The following is a 22,533-nucleotide window of genomic DNA, read 5'->3' as shown; positions in this document are numbered from 1 at the left end:
TTGGCAGTTTTCTTCAGAGGAAGTTTGTCATTGTTTTTTTCTGAGGCTGAGAGAGTGTGACTTGCCATATGTCATCCAGTGGGTTTCCATGGCTGAGTGAGGATTCAAAACCTGGTTTCCAGAGTCTCAGTCCAATGGTCAAACCACTACACCATGCTAGTCTTTTCCAAATTAGGCCACAGCTGAAGAGACAGCTGGCTCCAAGCATTCAGAGCCAAGGAGTTCACATGGGCATCCAGTTACAGAGATGGATCTAGGACTACTCCCCAACTATGCACCTGCTGTGTCTGGGACAGTTTAAGAATGAATAAAGAATAACAACAACAAAAACCATTCAGTTCTATAAAATGAGTTCTCACAAAAGAAAAACTTTTTCCTCATACTGTTTTATATTTATTCAATATCCCAAGATTAGAGTAGAGTCTAACATTTAATTAGCATAGCAGGGCTCCATTCAGCCATTGTAATTTGTCTCTCTCTTCAAAGAAATACATACGTTGTTATATATCCCTCTTTTCTTTTGCTATGAGGCACATTTCAAAAGAACAGGCACACTTCCATATGCAATACCATATCAGTCTGATTATATCCTACATAACAAGGCATGCCCCAAGATAAAGTAACACTCAGATATTTATTTGGATGAATCACTTTGATGTTAAGTGTGCGAAAGAATTCTTTATACTCAAAATGCAAGATGGTGAATTTCTGTGTCATTGCAATCAATCTAAATCCACAGTGGAAGTCAACACTCTCTTCCAACTGCTGTAGTAAAATATAATGCAATTCAGATCTACTTGTTTCCAGTCCCAATGCAATAAAGCGTAGTTAAGCCAAAGAAGAATGCAGTAAGGGGGCACCTGTTCTTGCATTGTCAATGAAGGTCTCGGAAAGTAAAAACTCCCTGTGGATTGTGCTGCTAATATACTTCCAAATACAGGTAACCATTAAGATAGCTAGACATATGAGAATTAATGGTTTATAATAGTAGCAGCAGTAGCAGTAGCAGCAGCAACAACAAAGCAAACCACTAGCAGAGGAACTCTGGCACCAGCACAAGTGTGGTTGTGGAGCTAATGCCTGCACGATTGTCCCTGTCCCAATGGGGTTGGTCTGAATTTATACTACAATTTTTTTCTTTGGTAGAGAAGATGCTCATACTATAGACAGCATTCATGTACTTAGCTGCACCACACAAGAAGCTCTGGATTAGCCTTATGCTCTTGAAGGTGTCGAGACCTTCTGATGTTATCTAAGCAGAATGATAGCTGCTATAGTCTAGGTTCTCTGTACACTGTTCCAATAACAATAAACCACAAAGGAAGCTGTTCTTCTCATATAAGCTTTGCAAAGAAGAAGGCTCCCCCACATATAGCCTATCCCAAAGCCTCTCATTCTTTACTCATGACCCCAGAAATGAGGAAAATACTATGATGGAATGAGGGGGAAAGGCCTGGACCCAGTTTTATGAATTTGCCCTCATACTAGAGATAATGAGTAGGAATTAAAACAGGAAAGAGAGAAAAGCAGGAATTAAACTGAAAAAGGTATTTGGGCTTTCTTCTACCCTGGCTGGGTTGAGGTCAGCATGGCTTTGGATTCTGTGTTCTTTTATCATGGGTTATCCCACCCCAAACCCCATATAAATATATAAATAGATATATAAAGATATGTGAAGATACACATGGGGGGAAGGGAAGAGGGAATACCCTATGAGAGAGGTAGGCAACTATCAAGAGGTAGGAACTTGATCTCACCAAGGGGCTGCCTCCCCTGTCATACCCACTCCCCAAATCTTCCTCCTTTTAAAAAAAAAAGCTAAGTGTTTGCTGTATGTCCCAATTGTACCATTTTAGGCCAAGGAAGGAGCTGTTTTTAACCAGGAAATGAAATGGAAGTAAAATTCCAGCTCACTTTGTGGTCTTCTCAGCCTAAGCCCACCCCCATGAGGCAAAATTGCTTCAATGATCCATACGAGGCATTGGGGGTATAATTAACAATTTCCCCATTTTTCCTCCAATTTTGGGAGAGGGTGGTAGTGGGGTGCCCCCAGATACCCTAAAATACCCAAAGGCTACACTTTCCCCACTCTTGCCCTGTTGTCTGGTAAAAAAAACTGAAAAATTAACCTCCCCCTAAAAAAATCCACAAAAGAAAATATTAATTTTTTTTTATTCCATTTTAGCTCCTTTTTAGCTCCCTTTACAACCACATCTATCCATCTATCTGTATGTATGCAGTCTCTCTCTGTGACTTAATATTACATGTGTGGTGATTTCAGAGAATCCTATGCACAGCTTCTTCTAATTCATGGTCACACGTGGTTAGGGTCGTCTCTCTAGAACTCTCTCCTCTGAGGAGACCACTTAGGTAATTCCATTACAGTTTTCTGAAAATAAGCAGCTTCCATTTTAGAAGTGTCTTTGTGCTGTGGTTGAGTGCTTGAGTCAGAATACTTTGATAGCACTCTGAGTAAACTGTAAACCTCATGGGCTCTTGTGAATAGGTCAGAAGTGACAATGAGATAGCTTTCACTGGTCAACAGTGGTTGGTTCCTTTCATGAAACAATAGTTACATTCTGCTGCTTGTAACAGGAAGAAAATCACTTAAACCCAAGTACCATATAACTGAACTGTTTTGTCTATGTTATTCTGAACTATCCCTACAATCTGTTTTTAAACCAAGTTGGTGAATTTACAGCTTGTGGGCCTAATCTGCATTGTCAAGGATCAGAATCCAGTCCACTGGAAGCTCCCCACTGCCCCCCACAACTGCCTGAGAGGAGATGAGAGATAACAGTGGAGATTCCCCTGCACTTGAAAGACAACCAGATCTTGTATGAGTGGAAATGGAGACTCTTTGTTGTACTGGAGGACAGTGATTGCTGGTGCTGACTGAATTTCACTCCAGGAGATCATTCTCCCTTCTCTTTCTCCTTCTCCACATGGAGAAAAAGCATGGTAAAGTAAACCTATGGTCTTTCAACCAGTTCTCCCAGGAGTCTACAGGGAGGACTGCTGAAAATTGTTTCCTGACTTGAGTGGAGGCCAAGAAAGTGAAGCCTGGTTCACTGTAAAATCTTGACAGGGAATTCTACAATGCCAGGAGATGTGACATCACACTCCTAACAACATCTGGCCTATAAACAGGTTTGCCAAATTCTATTTCTGTTTATCAGGAAGGAGACCAGCATGCAAATTCTGCAATTTTGGTGGGCTCTTGAGGGCTGGAAACCACTTTTTAAAACAAGAAATAAATAATGGCAAATATACTGTCCATCACCTGCTTAAACTACCAAAATGAAGCAGAAATAAATGCCAGCAGTGATTTTGCTCCCCCACCCTTTTTTGAGCTTTGAAGAGAGGGAAAATAGCTTTATGAATGTTTGATAACCCCATTTATCATTCATCTCATCAAAACCCCTTTTTAGCTTTTTCCTTCTGTGCTCTCATTTCTGTGCTCTCTCCCTTTCTTTATCTTACTGATTCCCACATGGAACCTAGCAGAAGTCCCGGGGATAAGAGCTTCAAAATTCAGTTTCCTGAGGTAGATGTGGAGTCTGTATCTCATGTAGAACATATGAGCACCACCTGGATACAAAAAAGACCACCTTGCTTCCAACACTGCTCTTCTTTCTTGTTGGTTTAAACTCTTTTACTTTACTAAACTATCATACTTAGAATCATAGAATCATAGGGGCCATTCAGACTACCTTTTACCCCGGTTTAGGAACTGGATTAACCACGGGAAGTTGATAGTGGCCCTGATTCTTCTACAATTGAATCCAAGGTTTGCACACCTGTTCATTGGCAAATGCCCCTTGGCGCGGATCTTTTGAAAGCAGACTTTAAGCTGTAATCTTTTCAGAAAAACCGGGTCTGGCAAATATGAACTTCACCCGGTCATGTTTGGGTCAGGTTCAGGGGAGGGTTTTAGGTCAGAGGGAGGGCAGGCAACGGAACAAGCCTCCCTCTTGCTTTCTCTTTTTTGGGTGTTTTTTTTTGACAGACTATGTGAATGCTTTTTGCTACAGGGTGATACATTTTGATAGAATGTGTTTGTGCTACATTTCCCTTTCTGCTTGCTGCTGGCACGGCACCTCACTTTACAAGCGGCTTTTTTAAATTATTTTTTTTTCTGTAATATGCGAATGCTACAATGCAAATGTTACAAATGTTTCCCTTTCAATTTGGCAAATTGATACAATATGTGAATGCTTGTGCTACATATGTGTATGTGTGCATTCTGGGGTCGCAAGGAGGGAAAACAGAGCAGGAGGATGCAGAGATGGCATTCTGGGGTGAGGAATTATTATTATTATTATTATTATTATTATTATTATTATTATTATTATTATTATGGGAATGGGATGGCATGGCATAGGGGGAGGCAAGGGGTGTAGCATTGTGCTGGAAGTGAAGGGGAGGCTGGAAGGCTGCGGAAACCCATGACTTTGGGGGAGTCACACTCTCTCAGCCTCAGGGAAAAGGCAATGGCAAATCTCCTCAGAACCAATCTTGCTAAGAAAACTTCAGGATGGGGTCGTTTTAGGGTTGCCATAATGCCTCCAAATAGACCCAACACACGCACACACACCTGGAGGTTTTTAAATTTGACAGAGTATGCGCACAGACTGACACCAGTTTTTTTAAAAAGAAGGGGGAAGCACCCATTTCAATGGCTGTAGGAAATGTCACCTTTGACGAAAGCAGAAGTGTATTTGATTGACAGCAAAGGAGCCTTCATTTTAAACTGGTAATGCAAATGTGAACTTCAAGAGGGCAAATTGCCCCGATCAAGGTAAAATATAGTGGGCACTTGTTTCCAGAAAACTTTGAGAGGGGGGGAATCCGGATTTGCCCATTTCCATCCAGGGGAAATGCATGGGTGGGAATGGGGCCATAGAATCATAGAGTTGGAAGAGACCGCAAAGGCCATCCAGTCCAACCCCCTGCCATGCAGGAAATAACTTGCTAACAAAGATAATGAAAGATTACTGGAGTCATTTAGTAAATAACCAGCTGGAAAAGTTAAAAATTTGTTGGTTTCTCATAGAATTTATTAAATGAAAGTCCAGTTTAGGTCGATGAAGTTTAAAAAGCACTTGTTCTTTTTTGTCTGAAAATGTTTAACTTAAGTGATGAATTAATTGATTTTAATTAATTGCTACTTATCCATTGGATGCAAACTTTTCTATGAAACAGGGCTGGGAAGGTGTGGTCTTGCAGATGCTCTTGGCCTAGGGTTATCTTTTGCTCTAACTAGCATGTCAAGATGTGAAAAGAGGATTGGGCTTGCAGTCCAACAATTGGAAAGCCACAATCTTTATCCCCCAATATAAAACATAGGTATATCCAACTTGATTCTTATACAGCCTCCTAGCATAGCACAGCATCGGGTTTTTATACCAGGCAACTATGGATATTTCCTGCAGAATTCAAGTTGCTCTACCCATGCAGCTATAAACATAGGGTTGCTTCTGATAATTTTTTTTATTTAAAGTATTCCCCATTTACCTTTTCAGATGTTTGCAGTTTCACACATTTTAGGTATAAAACAAAATATATTACAGCTTTCTTTTTGGTCCATAATTTCTGACACAACAGAGTATTAATTAGGTGATCATAGATAATAAAATTTATCCAAGGATGTTGCCAAGTGATATCGGATAGTCAAATAACATTGAAAATATTCCAGAATCCATTTTACAAGGGCAAAATGGGTTGGGTTTTTTTTTGACATCTTTGAAAAAATTGAGCAATACTTCTGTTCCAACAACCTTTAGAATATTTAAAGATGCAACACTGTGCTTACTTTCTTGACAGAAAGCCCAACTGAACATTGTAGCATTCAAATTTGAATAAACATGCATTGGTTCAGGATGAATGAAAGTTAACATACTTTTTCTTTAAAAAAAGCAACACATACTATTTCCAAAGTAAATATGTACATTTCTTTGGGTTACTGACAAAATATTAGCAAATCATCTTCTGGGAAAAGGAGACCTTTGGAGCAAGCTATATACCATACAAAAACAGCACTGTACTATACCTTTTTATTTCTTTTATTGATGTCACTGTGTTAGCCTTTCCTCTGTGCTCTTGTCACTTACTTCCTCAACTGGGGTTAGAGGCAGATACTTCATTCGACAGCTTGTCTCATAAGAACCTCAGCAATTCTCCCTTTTTATTATCACAGCTTTAATGAAAGAGAAAAAGAAAGCAATTGGGAAAGAAGGGAGGAGAGAGAGAGAGAGAGGGAGGGAGAGAGAAATTTGCAATTTAAGACATCACCAATTTCTAACCAAGAACCATGGTCTTAAACCTATAGGAGAATTTTTAATCTTGTGAGTATCCATGAACACAGTAGGGACTGAATGGATACACCCACCCATGAGGCAAAGTATATTAGAAACTGTTCATGAGGAAGATGCTGATGGAACACAAGCCACTTGACTTGGCTGGATAGTGAGAACAATAGGATGGTGTTTTAAAATGCCGCAGTAGTTAGACATGAATAATGCATGTATGGGGATAACGGCCACCCGGTTTTGACATGGAAAAAAGGGTGGCAACAGCATGCTCCCAGAATTCTTTATTCAACCCACTAACCCCAAACAAAGTACCGTTTACCATCCTGTGTACTGATCAGGATGGGAAAGCAATAACAAGCAGACATCTTCCTGCATCTAGTCCAAGACTGAATAGTTGCAGGCAACTTCACTTTTGTAATCCACTGCTTCCAAACTGAATGTGAAGCAAACATGCAATTCTTCCCATGGCTATGGTTTCTTTTTAAATTCAGTTATTGTTCAGCAAGCCTACTTCTCTACCAGTGCAATCCTGTACACACCTACTGAGAAGTAAATCCCATTTGCATTACTAGAAAAGTGCCCATAAGATAGCTTCCTAAATGTAGCATCTTCACTAATTTCCCTTTTCAAAGTATTGTTAATTAACCAATGCTCCCTGAGAAATCTCTCATTAACAGCAGTGTGTAGATGGGTTATTAAATTCCCCTCTGGGTTGGAAAGCTTAAGCAAAGTAGTTACTAAAAGGAGCATCAGTTTTGTTTAGTTGGGTTTCTTCTTGCTATTCAGGAAAAGGCAAACAGCATTCCTTGCATTCTTCTACTTGGCGCAAAAGGGTTTTTTTGTGTGTGAATAATTAGAAGAAGGTACAGTCAAAAGATTGGACCATTAGTGGTTTCCCTCCAAAGGAAATTGCATGTTTTTTGGGGGGGGGGGAGACTGAATTTACACTGTAAACACTGTAAAACACTGGACACTTTCAGATCCTTCAGCCTGTCATCCCACTTTTCCCCAAAGCATGAGATTACAATGTTTATCATTCGAAAGGAGGTGCCTGATTGAAGTTTCACTTGTCACTTCCACCGCCTTTGGAGGAGGTCACAGTTTCCTAGTAAGGTAGATTTTGTTTGTTAGTTTTCAGTTCATATCACTGCTCTCTTTTGAAATGTATGTTATTAGGATAGTGGGGGCCTGTTACTTGTATGTCATGAACCCAACTTTGACATCTCCTTCTAACAACTGTTTTCGGGATGTCATATGGCTAGAACAATTGTCAAACTTGTTAAAAATAGGAAAAAATGTAAGGAAAATTCAAGCAGAAGCAGAACAAGCCAAGAATTTAAAGTGATTTCATTGGCAAAAACTTTCTCCCTTCTTTTTGTTCAGGAGCCCAAAGTAATGGTGATGGTGATGGTGGAGAAGCTTTAAAGGGAAAAAAGCTTCTCTTGTCATCACACTTTTAAAAAGCGCTTGCATGCCAATTTAAAAAGAACTGCTATTTCAGCGAATTCTTAAATAACCTGTTCCTTTCTTCATAATCATCCAATATATTTCCTTCACCTTTTGACTATTTCAAGGCTTTTTAATAAAGTAAAATACTCAGGTTTCGCCAGAATTATAGTTTAGAAAGCTCCTTAGAAATATATTATCCTGACACAATTTTTAAAAAGATTGAATTAATGTAGAGTTCTGATTTGCTAAAGAAAGGTAGGGAAAAGTCTTAACCTGTACCCTGCCTCCAAACACACTTTTCTTCTATTCACACTCCCAAATGAATCTTCCAGTATTCCTTATCAGTATTAACACAATCACCAAGATAGCTATAAATCACATATAATAGCACTATAGCAAAGTATGGTAGTATATACACAAAACAGACTCTATACTTTTCTCACCAGTTCATAATTTATGTTCATTTCTTCAATTTTAGTTCTCACTTGATAGCTTTTATTCTTTACTTTTTAAGGTTGCTCTCCTTTTCCTTTTCCTCTCCTCTTCCTTGTCTTCCTCCTCTTCTCTCTCTCTCTCTCTTTTTCCCATTAGGATTCGAATGGACTGACTCTTTTGCCAATATGTTGATACATGCCTGAATACACTTGTAGAAAAGCAGCTTCTTCTTTTGTTTGGCTCCTGTTATGGGTGAGCGTCCTTCCACACCAATAGGCAATGGCTTCCCTCACAGTGGGAACTTTCCAATAATTGCCAGAACAAATTAAACTGGGGCTTATCTGTTCCCTTCCTCTTTCAGTTGGAAAAGGGAAGGAACTGAAGAACAAGACCAAGTTTAACTGTTGACAATATAGCGTAGAAATAGATTGGATACAGCTAGTGCAAAGTCATGTTATGGACATGCTGCTTTTCAGGAGAGAAATGGATATTGCATCATGTACTGTTTCTGGGACTGAAATAGTCTCTCCAATTTGATGAAGAATGTCATAGTGCCCTTACAGGCTAAGGAAGAACCTTCTCATTCAGAAAAGAGTTAAGGCAGCCACAAAGGATTCATTTCATGCAGCATGTGACCTCGCTTGACAGGGCACTGTCCAAATCTTTCACTCTTGACCACATGGATACCACAAAAACGGTCAGATTTTGATGTAACCATTTATGGTAATATTTGAAATGGGGCTCCAGTCAGGAGGATATTAAGCATGGCTATACACTCTAAAATTATAGAGTTTTTGGTGCAGTAGACAAATGAATGCTGCTGGATTATAAACAGAAGGCATTTTGTATTTCTATGTAAGTTTTCCATTTATACATGCTTTCTTAGAGTGTGGAAGTTATGAGTTAAAGTAATGAATTACTGTACATGGGAAAGGGGACAAACATGTAATGATGATGCATTTCAAAAATGATGTAATGAGTTGGAACAACATATTCCATGAATGGTTTTTGGTAGAATGAACAATATTTCTAGTTTGTTTTCAAAGGCATTTCACTTGAAAAATAACGTGAGTTACTTTCTTAGCATTGTAATGACAATAGATTTCTTCTGTAAAGACTGCAGTGAGTACTGGAAACTCATTTTAGAGTAAATTTCCAAGCTCTACCCTTAACTTTCCCAAGGAAAAATAATGGGAATGTGTCACAAAATTTTCTCATGGTGTGTTTTCTAATACTTCTTGCAAGCCATTCTTGATGATAGCATTTCCTGTTCATAAGAGTTAAGAAAGCTATGGACAGCACAATTATTCTATCCATCTTTTCCAGAACATTAAATCCAGAGTGGAACTACAGCAGGGGTAAAGTGGCAAAGCCCCCCTCTCTTCTCGCCCCCCCCCAAGCTGCAGTCCTGATTGTGTTCCTCACACTTAATTTTTGCGTATGGAAAAGTACAGACCAAGCTGTATGCAATGTATTAATGAACATATAGTTGATCCTATGTGAGGGATGTGATACAATTTTACCATCAGCAAAAATACAACATCCTAATGAATGGACCTCTGTGACTGCAATGGGTTGTTGTACCCTTTCTTTTCTCCTTCCTTATGTTGAATACTTCTATAAATCCCTCCTCCCCCCAGGAACAGCAAGTCCTTCAAACCTCAGAGTTCACCCTAACATTATGCAGAATGAGGTGATCACCTCAAATAGTTGATTTTAGATGTCATGAAAGGGCACCGTAGTTATTCAATACTGTATTTTTATTGCCAGGGAAGAAGAAAGACATTTTTATTTTCTGCCTTGGCTGACTTTGACTAAATACTTTTGCTAATTACTTCAGGTACTATATGTTGTCATACCATGGTAGTAGTGAGATGCTAGCTATTTTAGGCTAGCTGTCCAAGAGGTTACATGACTTGGGCTAGTCCCATAAACTCTGTACATGAATTAGACTAGGAAGATCTTTGGTTTGATCCAGCATGGCTCTCTCTCTTGCTGCTTTTCTCCTTTACCTCTGTATCCTGGCTTTTAGTAACAACACTATAGAAGTTTGCTGAACCGAATTAAGCAGTCTTATGGTCCCATTTGGTGACCCTTGCCTGAATAGGAACAAAGCTCTGCACTTTAAAAGAAAATAGCACTGCGGATTTGTTACAGGCAAGATAAATTCCCAAAGAGGGTGACACATGACATATATAGCACCGCATGTGGTGTTGTAACACCATTAATAAATCTCACACTTGTAAGTGAGCTGTAATAAAGAAAATCTTGCTTTTCCTACAACAGGTCTTTTCTGAGCAGGAATATTTGGTATGAAATGGCTTATAAATAAGAATTAACAGGAACTGGTCCTAGAACAGTGAGTGTTAGTGTAACAAGAATTAATTACTTTCCAAAGTGCTGAACCATGTTCAGCACTCAAAAGGCTACTTCCAAGAAATGTAATAAGTCTGATGAAACGTGATGTCACATACGTATATTAAAGACAAGATAATGGAAAGAGAAAAAAAACCTCAGACATAACTCACTATTTGTTACACTTCTGCACACTGGATTTCCTGTAAGCAGTAATCTGCCTCTTATTTAAAAAAATAAATACATACCGCGAACAAGGAGAAACTGGAGATGTAATATTGTTATTGAGCCAAATTAATCAATTAAGCCTAATTACTTCTATTGTGAATGTTCTTGGAATCCTTTACAGAAAATGATATAATATATATGCTGCATGGCTTTCTCTATGCTTTTTAAAAAATCTTTTATTTCAAGTAGTATAGAACAGTCAAGTTCAGGTCCAGAGAAAAGTGATGGCAGTTAAGGTTTTTTTTTTCCTTCACATTAATGGGTCTTTGATTAGTTGTGAAAAACTTAATATTGATGAATTTCAAGTTAAACTAAGCATTACCAAAGCTTTGTGGATTGGGGCCATAATCTTTGGATTTGAATCAGTGTGCAGCAGGACATAGGCCTACTTTCACTGCTACTATTCTAAACTATAATTTTAAATCACAATTAGGAGAAGACTGGATTTAAGCATGTAGAGATCTCTAACCAACACTCAAAACTAGTCCATACCCATGTAAGATGAGTGATGATGGTTCCACTTTGCATGGCTTTGTGCAACTATGTACTCTGACTTTATGTTCTTATTTTGGAAATAAAGACCTTTCCAGATCTCACTAGACCTGTCTCTTTCATACATTTAATTTACAAATCAGGACGCTGGCAGTTCACCCATAAATGTGTTAGTTGGTCTTAGTGATGAGGTTGTTGTTGTATGCCTTGAAGTAATTTCTGACTTATGGCAACCCTAAGGTGACCCTATCATGGGGTTTTCTTGGCAAGATTTGTTCCGAGAGGGTTTTCTACTGCCTTCCTCTGGGGCCGAGAGTGTGACTTGCCCAAGATCACCCTGTGGGTTTCTATGGCTGAGTGGGAATTTGAACCATGGACTCCAGGGCCCTAGTCCAACACTCAAACAACTTAAACCTTGTTGAAGTAGGTCAGGTCATTCAGTTGCTTGAGATGAAGAACAAGATGCTGTCACTTATTCACATGTAGCGACTGATGGGACTCTTAGTGCAGCACTGGCAATAGACAATAGGGACAGAAAGTATGTTTGTAGTTTCTCTTACTGAAGTAAAAAAAATGAATTGACTGACAGATGTAAAACCTTGTCAGGAAGAAATAATTTGTGCAATTTCGCTAATGCCCTGAAATGTTGTGGAGGGAAAATTCTGCAGAGAAAAATGTGTTTTCCTCCCTGTTTTTCTGCACAGAAAATAGGATTCCTGGACAGTAAACACTATTTCCTACACAGGAATCCTATTTTCTGCACAGAATATGTGGCAGCAGTGGAGGGCAGGTTGCACAAAAACTCATCTTATTCACCACATAATAATTCTTCCTCACTGGGGTGTTAGAATGCCAGAACTGTGGAAGAGTATTCATTTCCTGCTGCAACAGGTGGAAAAATACCATAATTATTCATCCTTGTATATAAGCATAAAATAATTGAGATTTTACATCCCTAATGGACAGCATCTTCCATTGCACCAGTTCAGGGAGCATCAGACAAGTGTACCTCTGTTCCCTGACAGTCTGCCTTGTACCTGTGCAGCCAAACAAGTGATGCAATGAAAAATGTGAGCAGAACAATACCATCTAGGTTAGATGCCCTTTTGCCTTTCTATATGGTCAGGGAACTTTTTCTTCAGGCATGGTTTATGGCATGTTGGGGAAAGGCCACTAGGTGAGCCAGCCAGAGGTAGCCCATATAGACAGTAACTGAGCACTGCAACCAGTGTGTGTGTGTGTGTGTGGTGATCGGAGAATGTGAGTAGGAGAGTTAGGGCTCATATGCTGCCACATATCACAAGACCTATTGTATTAAAAGACAAGACCTGTGCATAAAAGCAGGGCTTGACCTCCATAGTCAATCAATTATGTTCTGAGCCTCAGCCTCCTGACCCCAACTCAGTCTGCACTATAGGCATAAACAGGATGTGGCATTCTTAAGAAGGCAATTGTTGTGTGCCTTCAAGTCATTATCAACTTATGGTGAACCTATCATGGGGTTTCTCGGCAAGAGTTGTGCAGGGAAGTTTGCCATGGCCTTCCTTTGAGGTTAAGAGTTGTGACCTGCCTAAGGTCACCCAGTAGGTTTCCATGACTGAATGGGGATTTGAACCCTGGTCTCCAGAGTCATAGTCCAGTGCTTAAACCACTATAGCATGGTGGCTTGCAAACAGATAATATATATAAAGAATTCTGGGAGAGCTATCCTTTCCTCATCTGATTATTCTACAATATAAACTTGTATAAGCACCAATCCTTCCTTTCCATTATAATTTACAATTCCATGAGGACACTCAGTTTGACATCTCAATCAAATCTATTTGCATACTGGATGAAAAAATAATGAAATGAATCTCAAACAGTCATGAGGAAAGTAATCTGAATAGAGAAATAGACCATATTATTAAACTACCAGAATTTGCTCTTAGCCACAGCACCTCTTACATCAACACACTGCAAATTGTAGGCATACTCTTAAGATGCTTTAATATAATACTATTAAGTGCTATTGTGATAGTAAGTACTTCTTATGGAGCTATGAATCTGCATTTCTTAAAGTACATATTTCATTAAGTTACAGTTCAGAAACGTGTATTGTGTATAATACATATTTTATCAGAGGAATTCCTTTCTCAAGCAGAAAAGTAATAAACAAACAGATAAAAACCTGTACTCCTTGCACTGATTGAAAAAAGAGAGTTATAAAATGACTGTTCATATCAAATGTTAACAAATATTAAAGGTGAATGTAAATCCATAAAATGGGGTTGGGGGATGCAATGTTAATAATAATTGTAGGGACATGGCCGACGGCTCCTGTTTTGGTTTAAATCTGATTGTAAGGATCTTATTGCACCAGGAAAGAATGCGGAGGTTGAGCTGACAGTAGCATCTTTCTATGTTCCTTATCACATGACACTTTACTTCTTCAGCTCTCTTCTCATAGGAGATGGTCATAAAAGCAAGACTTTTGTCAAATGGATTTTTCCACCTAGAAAAAAGAAGACTTACTTTTGCAACCGTCTCCTACAGAAAGAGAACTAAAGAGCTACGACTTCATGCAGTAAGGTACATAGAAAAGTGCTACTAGCTGGGTGAATATCCATTTTCTTCCCTCATGTGATAAAACTCCTCAGTTCCAACTAGAGTGGGTCTACTCAATCAATGGGAACTTGTTAAGTCAACACATATGATTTAATGGGTTTCCTCTTACTGAGACTACAAGTGGATTTAGGCCTAGTTACCCAGGACTAACCATTTTTACTTTGGATGCTGGTAATTAGTAGCTTTTATGAGATTTTCCCATTGTAGAAAAAAATGGTAATAGTTTGCATTTTTATGCTTATTATAGACAAAATCAAGAACTGTAACAGGACCTGAGCACCAGAGATTGGAACCTCTCTGTTCATATGAATTACACCGATTGCGTTTGCCATGTTAACCCCCTCACTTACATTAGAATGTGCCCTCCCCTGCTCAACAAAATGAAACTTATTTTATTTTATTTTATTTTATTTAAATTTTTATTAAACAAACGTATTTTAGAATGTACTTTTGTTATCTACATTGTGCCCCTTTCTTCCTCCTCCTCCTCATTCTTGTTGGAGTCTTTGATACTGAATTGGGTGGTGGCAAGTACAATAGGCTGGGCAGCAAAGAACAGGAAGAATGGAAGCCCAGAAAGAGGAAGTCCACAGCATATTGCCTCATTATGGAGTGTGCATATGTGTGGAAAGTGAGTTGTAGAACAGTATGCAGAGAGTGGGAGTGGGAGTGAATATAGAGACAAAACAAGGATGAGGACTTGAGGATGCAGTTAAACTGTAGAAATAATGTTGTTTGACACAACTTTAACTGCTATGGCTCCATCCTCTAGAATCTTGGGATTTATAGTTTTGTGAGACACTAGCACTCTTCGGCAGAGAAGACCTTGTAAAACTATGTATCCCAAGTTTCCAGAAAATGGAGCTACAGCATTTAAACCAGTGTCAAACTGCATAATTTGTACAGTGTAGATGCACCCTGAGAGACAGAGTAGTGAGTTTTGTAAGGATGCAGATGGAAATGGGGGGGGGGGAGAGTCTGTGAAAGAGATGCACTTTTCCATTTATCTTCCTATATCTGCTATGCACTGTACCTCAAAGAAACAGAAAGTAAACATTCTGGAGACTGAATGGTTTGTTTAGCAAGGCACTGAGCAAGCAAACATGCAGAAATTCCCAAATAGAGAAATTATTTTTCACTCACTGTTTATGTTAAGTAAACTAACTGTACTCAGACAGTTGGACCACAGCTCTCTAATAAAGAAAAGCTGCTATTATAAGAACTAGCTCTGTGAAGTAAATCTTTGCTTTGGAGTGTACAACTTCAAAATGCTGTGGGGGAATAACATGATGAAGTGCCACCGTTGTGAAACAAAGGGGTCATTCCCACTACAATTTAAAGGAAATCGCAAATTGGGTTATCTGACCTTCATTCCCATTGGGAATCTATTTCAATCCTTATTGAATCAAATTCTGTTGTGATAAAGCGGGGCAAAAGAAAAAAAGGGGGGTTTTCTGATAGCACATTTTTTGGCAGATCTTTTTGGAAGAATCATTTTAACGCGTGTCCAATAAGTGGGAACGCCAGATCAGAATCGATTCATTCTGTTGGGAGGTACAAATGGCAGAGGGATGTGGCCTTTTTGTTTTTTTGTTTTGTTTTGTTTTTTTGCTTTTTAAAAAAATAAAACTAATCGAAAATCGATTGCTTGACCAATCTATTGATTTTTTGAATAGTTTTATTTTTTTTAGAAGGGGGGCCCTGTCCCCCTCTCACGGGTCCCCCCATGCCTGCCGGCCTTGGTTTCCCTCCCACCGGCCTTGGCTCTTTCCCCCTGGCTTGTGCCCCATCACCGGCTTCCCTGATTCCTGGCTTGAAGTCGGTGATGGAGCACAAGCCGGTGGGAGAGAGCCAAGGGTGGCGGAGACAGCGAGGAGGCTGGCGAAGGGGGAGCCAAGGCCGGCGGGGACAGCAAGGAGGCTTCAGCACAAATGGGGACAAAAAAAACCCCCGCTTCAACTGGCCTAAAAAAAGATCCTCTTTTATAGTGAGAATGAGGGATCTTTTGAAATCAGCTACAGACACGGAGCGGAGCCGAATCACAACCTCTGTTATTCTGACAGTGAGAATGACCCCAAAGAGACAAATATTAATTCCTATAGCTACAAAGTAGCATATCAGGATAGAAGAAGGCTAGAATCCTAACCCCTGGAATCTACTTCTCACTCTGTATTTTTTTTCTTTAAAGAGGTTGTATTCCTTTATGTATCACCAATGACTGTCTAAGGAGATTCTCTCATTAGCTTCATTGCCAGGATAGACCTGGACAATAATATCCTTAAACAGTACCTTTCAGACACTCTTTGTGAGAACAAGGCTTGAGTGCAATGAAGCAAGTAAAAAACAAAAACAAACCCGGACTCATGGTGGATGTTTACGGTGTCATAGTAATTCTAAGAGCACTCTAAAGAAAGTTTCTTTAGAGCTATTCTTAGGAGCTATTTTGTATTTGGTTGATGATACCCATCTATAAAATAAATTTATTTATGACATATGTCAGGGAAAATATTATATATGTATAAATCACTGGCTTATCTTTTAAAACATATATTAGCAGACTGAGCAGTGAATGCGTTTGCATGGTGTGAATGGCCACACTGCTGCCTTCCACCTTGGCTGCTTCTCACAGACTGGGGATGAGGAGCAGGCAGAGAGCTGTGAAGATGATCAATCACCTACCACCAGACAGACATTAAAAACTCAGCAGACAGGGAATGGGCAGCCCAGCTAAAAAACCCAGTACTCTAGCCATGGGAGAGAAGGTAGGAGGAAGAACAAGTAGCCAAACAGGTATGCTGTATTTTTCTTTGAATGGGAAGACTTCCACAAAAATAGTCAGAGGCAGAGGGAGAAACTGCTAAGCACCCTCCAAAGAGTTGAAGGCTTGCCCAAGGGAAGGGCAAAGAAACCAAGATGGGCCTCTGCAGCAGGATCAGTGGTCTCATGAGGGAGTTGCAGAGGGTGCAGACCACACTGGGTGATACCCCAGAAGAAGGGTGACACTTGGTCAGTCCCTCCTCCTGCTGCTTCCCTTCTGATTTTGCTACAGCAGCAGAGGCCTCCTCACAAGGACACCTCCAACAAGATGGTGATGAAGAAACCTTAGCACATGCGCCCCAGCTTTGGCTGCAACACTCCCACTGCACTCACCTACACAGACACACACAAAAATATCAAAAAGTGGGGTCTTTTTTTTTTTTTGGCCTCCAATTGCCTAGAGGTCATAGGGGGCATTTCACCATGTTTTGTGGGGCTTCCTAGGCTATTTGAAGCCCAGGACCTTCCCTTCCCAATGTGGTAGAAATGTCTCCCACGCCCCTAGGGGGCATTTTTAAAAACAAAATTGACAAAAATGATTTGTTTACTCCTGGGGAGCCTAGGGGGCCTGTACATGGGGTGAAAATGCCCTTCACACTCCCTGTAGGTCATTTTAGGATATTTTGGAGCAAAATACTTTGAAATAGACTATACTTTTGTGGCTCCTGGGGGTCACAAAATAGCTTTGGGGACTGCATGTAGCCTGAAGCCATACTTTGCCCACTTCTCCTTTAAGCTTTGGTACTAATAAGCCTCTGTGCAGAGGCGTTCTGGGTTATATCTCCTTAGTTGTTGATGAAGCCTAAGGGCTGTGATGTGCTTTTCCCCATAGAAGGAGTGAATTTGAAGGGGAAGCTGCCAATTTATCAGGTCAGGCCAAGACATTTTGCTGCTTGAGTCAAAGAACAAGAAGGTGCCACTTTCCGCATACAAAAGCTTAAAGGACTTCCAGTTGATTCTTTCTTCAACACTGATGAAAGGCATATTCTACCATATTCTCTGAAGGTAGCATGTCAGCATCAGGAACAAAAGGCAGGTATGTGGTACACAGACCTCTCCTCCAACACCTTGCAACTAGGGATGCAATTCTTCACTTGGTTGCAAGTACACTGTAGGAATAATCCAGTTTGACACCACTTTAATTGCCAGGGCTAAATACTGTGTAATTCTGGGAATGATAGTTTGTTGTGGCACCAGAACTCTGTGACAGAGAAGGCTAGATGACTCACAAAACTACAGTTCCCAGAATCCCATAGGACTGAGCCATAGCAGTCAAATTGGATTATTCCTGCAGTGAGGATGCAACATAAGTTTCTTCTCAAAAGCAGCAATATACAATTTCAGCAATTCCAATTATGAGAAAGCCTTTGGAAACCACATATTTTTAAAGACTATTCTCAATTCAAAATTTATTCTGCACAAAACATTCACATGGTTGTCTGTGCAGAAAACAGTATCTTTTGAATGATAAATAATACTTCAACACAGAAATATTAATTCCTGTGCAGAAAATGCTGTTTTCTACACAGAAAATGCTGTTTTCTATGCAAATCAGCAGTGTGCAAATTTTACAAAGAATTAATCCCTAATTACAGCACTTGCTGCTCTGGAATTAATATTTTTGCATGAGAATATTACTTTCCATGCAGAAAATGCTTTTTCCTGTGCAAAACATCCATGTGCCATTTCCCCACAGAATAGGTCTTGAACTGCAAAGATTCTCATCAATTCAGGATTGTCAGGGGTTTCTAACACTTGCAACTGTCTCCCAGAATCTGGCACCTGAGTTTATTGCCTCATGTTGCTTAGTGATAGGCCTTTCAATTGATGCAACCTTTCAAATATGATGTGAAAATGCAATTTTCATGTATATTGAAAAGGAGCAGCCCATGCTACAGAGATGTCAAACTTGAAAGTGAATGGGAAGGCCAATTTTAAAAAGACAAAAACTCCACAAGGAAATAGAAAGACGAGAGAGACCAGAAATATTCCCGACTTCTGCTGACTGATAAGCATTTGTAAGTAAACAGAATCTGTCTATGCTTACCATAGAGTATACACATATAGATACGTATCAGAACATAAGAAATTGTTCTCCACTGAGTCACATGATTGGAACTAACTACTCTTATGGTATTTAAAAATACATCCAATAAATACCATGGCAACCTAGCCTCCAAGCCAAAGTTTAACACCCAAAAGGAATGTAACCTGTTTCAGCATAACCATCTTAACCATCTTCCTAATAAAACATTGTCAGTACTCTGTGCATTTTGTTTTTCTCATTTCTCCATCCTGTGTCTCTGTAACAAAGTCTTAGCCTTCATCTTCAACATGAACTAAAGTCTAGCTGTAACTAGGATGGTCAGTAACAAATTTTCACAAAAGTGAAAAAACACATCACTTTAAAAGAGAAAGGCCAAAGGGAGATATAAACATGTATAAAATCCGCCCAAACAGGGAAAACAGGTTTGCATGCACATGCAGTATTCTACCTTCATACCAACTGTTGATGGACAGCTTCAAACCCCTCTCTGCTTGCCCAATGATTTTTTATCTTGAAAATGGATTTGGGCTTGTTCAAATAGAAAAATCCTCATTCAGACAGAGAATTATCCTCTGACAAATAAAAAGCAAGCTTCCGCAAAGTAGGGCACATAGTCATTCTTGGTTACATCATAGCCATTCTCTACAGTCCACAATGAACTTGATGAATACATCGGCCTGAAAAAGACTCTCCATCAATGATTTTGGCATGTTGTACTGGAAAATATCCACAAGGATTTATTATTTACACCCTCCTTTTCCTCCAAGGAGCCCCCCTTACATTCTATTCTCCCAAAGACCCTGTGGGTAAGATAAGATGGTGAGTTGACTGAGACTACCCACTGTTTTACCTGAAGAACCAGGGAGAAAAGTGTTATTGAATTCTTCTGGTAAATGGAGGTATTGTAAAATATCACCATGTAGCAGCCATTTGTCAAGATGAAATCAGCAGATTGGATGTTACTACACCTTCTTGTTGTTGTGTGCCTTCAAGTTGTTTCTAACCTATGGCAACCGTAACATCCTATCATAGAGTTTTCTGGGGTTAGGAGAGTGTGTGACTTACCCAAGGTCACTCAGTGGGTTTCTATGGTTGAGTGGGGAATAGAACCCTGATCTCCAATCACAGTCCAATGTTCAAACTATTACATCACACTGGCTGGGCTACTTGCATGAAGGAGTGCACAGGCATGTGCATCTTCCCTTCACTCAGCAAGCCTACACTTCCTGCTCCCAACCATCAATGCAAGGCTGTTAACATCAAACCTACAGTATACGTTTCAAATAATATGATTATAGGCCAGTTTTGCACAGTTGACCTACCAAACCTGCTCAGTTGGGACGCACACACATTCAATTCTATGTGCACTGGCTAAATTTGAACCTTATGACTCTGTCTGGAGCTATCACTGGGAAGAAAGTAAGCTCATAATAATATGGCATAAATAGAGAGGGATATTGTTCAATCAGGCTTTAGGTCAAAGATCAACTCATAACAATGAATAATAGATTAGAATAATTTCAGCCTTAAAGGATGAATATAAAATCTCTCGGGCTGCACACAAAATTTGCTAAAGTTGTAAAGTGCAGCTTCATTTGGATGTTACTCCCCTAATAATTTTGCACCAGATAGCTTTGCCTTGTGATGCAGCACTCTCCATGGGGAAGCATAATTGTCTAAGTGTTGCTCATCATATATGCTATGCCATCATATGCAATTTATGCACACCAGGTCTTCACTGCCAGAATGCACTAGGGAGAACATGCACATGTTGAATCTGTTTGGACATGACATGGAACACTTCAAAATGATAAGTTTGAGACTTATGCATGGAGAAGAGAGATTTGGTGACACTCATGTGGTGAAGACTGAATTTCTAAACTGCCCTTCTCCCACTCGGTGCTGGCTATGACTTCCCACTTTAATCTGTTCAGAAGATGCTGTTCTGAATTACTACATGTTTGATTATTTTTAACCAGGTGTTCTATCCAGTCTAGTTACTGCAGTCAAATAATTTCAAATACAGAAGTGAGCTTGTATCAACCCACTTAGCAAAATAAAATAAATAGTTAAAAATAGAAAAGGGAAGGAAGCAGAGTGAGGGGTAAAAAGTTGTCTTTGGGGAAATCCTCTCTTTTTTTCCAGACACATACAGCATATAGCGAGTGCTCTGTAAACATGAATAAATGTGTGATCACTTCTTAAGCTTGTCAACACTAGAATGAAACCCCTTGACCAGCAAAATCTGTTGAGACTAGTGAATCACATCCAGAAAATGACTATGTTTCTTAAGCAGCCTGAAAATAAATTAATTATCCAAATCAGGCATATGCTCTTTGATAATTTTTTGAAATGTCTCTGGAGGAATACAAACTGAAAATCATTTTGATTATCACATGGCAAAAGAGTGGTGAACTTTGAAAATACTAATAAAATAATAGTTCAATACAGTACTTGAAAGCTGCATGTAAAGTTTGTTCATAAAATGCAGTTTTTTTAAAAAAACAAAGGCAAATTTGCTTGGCAAAGTGGTTTGTATCAGAAGCACAATTCATCGTTTTTAAAAAAACAAAAGCAGAGCTACACATTTCCTAGCTGTTTAGTCAGGTATGATTCATCCCCTGCAAATAGCACAGAGGGCATGTTTCTTAATGGTCACACTGATGATTTCAAGAAACCTTATTTATATGGATTTCCTACCAGACTGAAATCAACAGGCTTTATTTTAAAGCGAAAGAATGGCATTCTATAAACGGCTTCTAACTAGAGTTGTCTAAAATGTTTTGCTGCTTTTATGGTTGTGTCTGTCCAGGCCAGAATAATCTGGGAGGCAGCCTGCAGTATTCTGGCTCCAGAGCTGCCCCAATGTCCCCCCATTACCTTGCATTCCTGTTGCAACAGCTGTTTACACTTGTTTTCTGCTGTGCAGTCCAACACAGCTACCACCAATTTGAGTCACTTGTTTGAGGTCAGAATGAGGTGCCTAGTATCAATTACATGGCTGGGAGCCTCGCTTTGACCTCAAAGTAGGTGATTTACATCAGTGGCAGCCATGCTGAGTGGCACACTGGGATGCGTTGTAAACAACCACCATCGCAATGGAGGGCTCTGAATCTTCTGGGAAACATTATGTTATTTTTATTTATCTGGGACAAAGGTAACTTTTAGAACATTTTTAAGGGTGTTATAGGATGGGTTTTGGATTGAATGGGTTTGATGCCTTGTGGACAGTTTGCACCAGAACCAGGGTTTGGGCTGTGCATTGTTCAGACTACCCAGCAAAGAGGACAGGAGGGGGAGGACATTTTATTTGGTCTGGGAGACAGGGCCACAGTGAAGGACAAAATGGAGACCATCCCAGCATTTAATGTAGATATGTTGTCTGGACTATTCATATGAACTGAATCCTGGAAGTAGAATAGAATCTTCCACCTCATCTGAGGGCAGCAGGACAATTTGGGGGAAATGGTACAAGCTGAGTAGCATAAGCTTGCCATTCCAGCAAAGCAGAATGGCAAAGGAGCTCAGGGAAAAGAGGTGATGGGTTGTTTATGCTGACCCCCACCACTTGCTGCCTGAACTGTCCCTCCACTGCTTTAAGATTATGCAAGGCTTTGAAAAAGCATCACAGAATTGTTGCTTTTCCCTTCCTCAATGATAAAGTGTTACTGAAACCCAACTTTATGTTTGGCTCTGTGACTTTTCACTTTTTTCTGTCACTCATTTATGTTTATGTTACATTTACTCCAGGCATGGTCATTGTCCCGTCCAGAGACCTTGGAGGGATAT

The 22,533-nt window shown here is 39.6% G+C and overlaps 1 protein-coding gene across 1 annotated transcript in view; it reads right to left on the bottom strand.

Annotated features, from left to right (window-relative positions):
• CDH20 (cadherin 20) overlaps window positions 1–22,533 on the bottom strand; it is a 239,241-nt gene that overhangs the window by 118,361 nt on the left and 98,347 nt on the right. Inside the window, exon 2 of the mRNA XM_042465402.1 lies at window positions 6,053–6,199. The gene's annotated coding sequence lies outside the window, so the exon portion shown is untranslated. The remainder of the gene's footprint in view (window positions 1–6,052; window positions 6,200–22,533) is intronic.

The sequence above is a fragment of the Sceloporus undulatus genome, chromosome 4 (assembly GCF_019175285.1).
Source record: "Sceloporus undulatus isolate JIND9_A2432 ecotype Alabama chromosome 4, SceUnd_v1.1, whole genome shotgun sequence".
In the NCBI taxonomy this organism is placed as follows: domain Eukaryota; kingdom Metazoa; phylum Chordata; class Lepidosauria; order Squamata; family Phrynosomatidae; genus Sceloporus; species Sceloporus undulatus.
The sequence above is the reverse complement of the archived record's forward strand: the minus strand, read 5'-3'. Positions and strand labels throughout refer to the sequence as shown.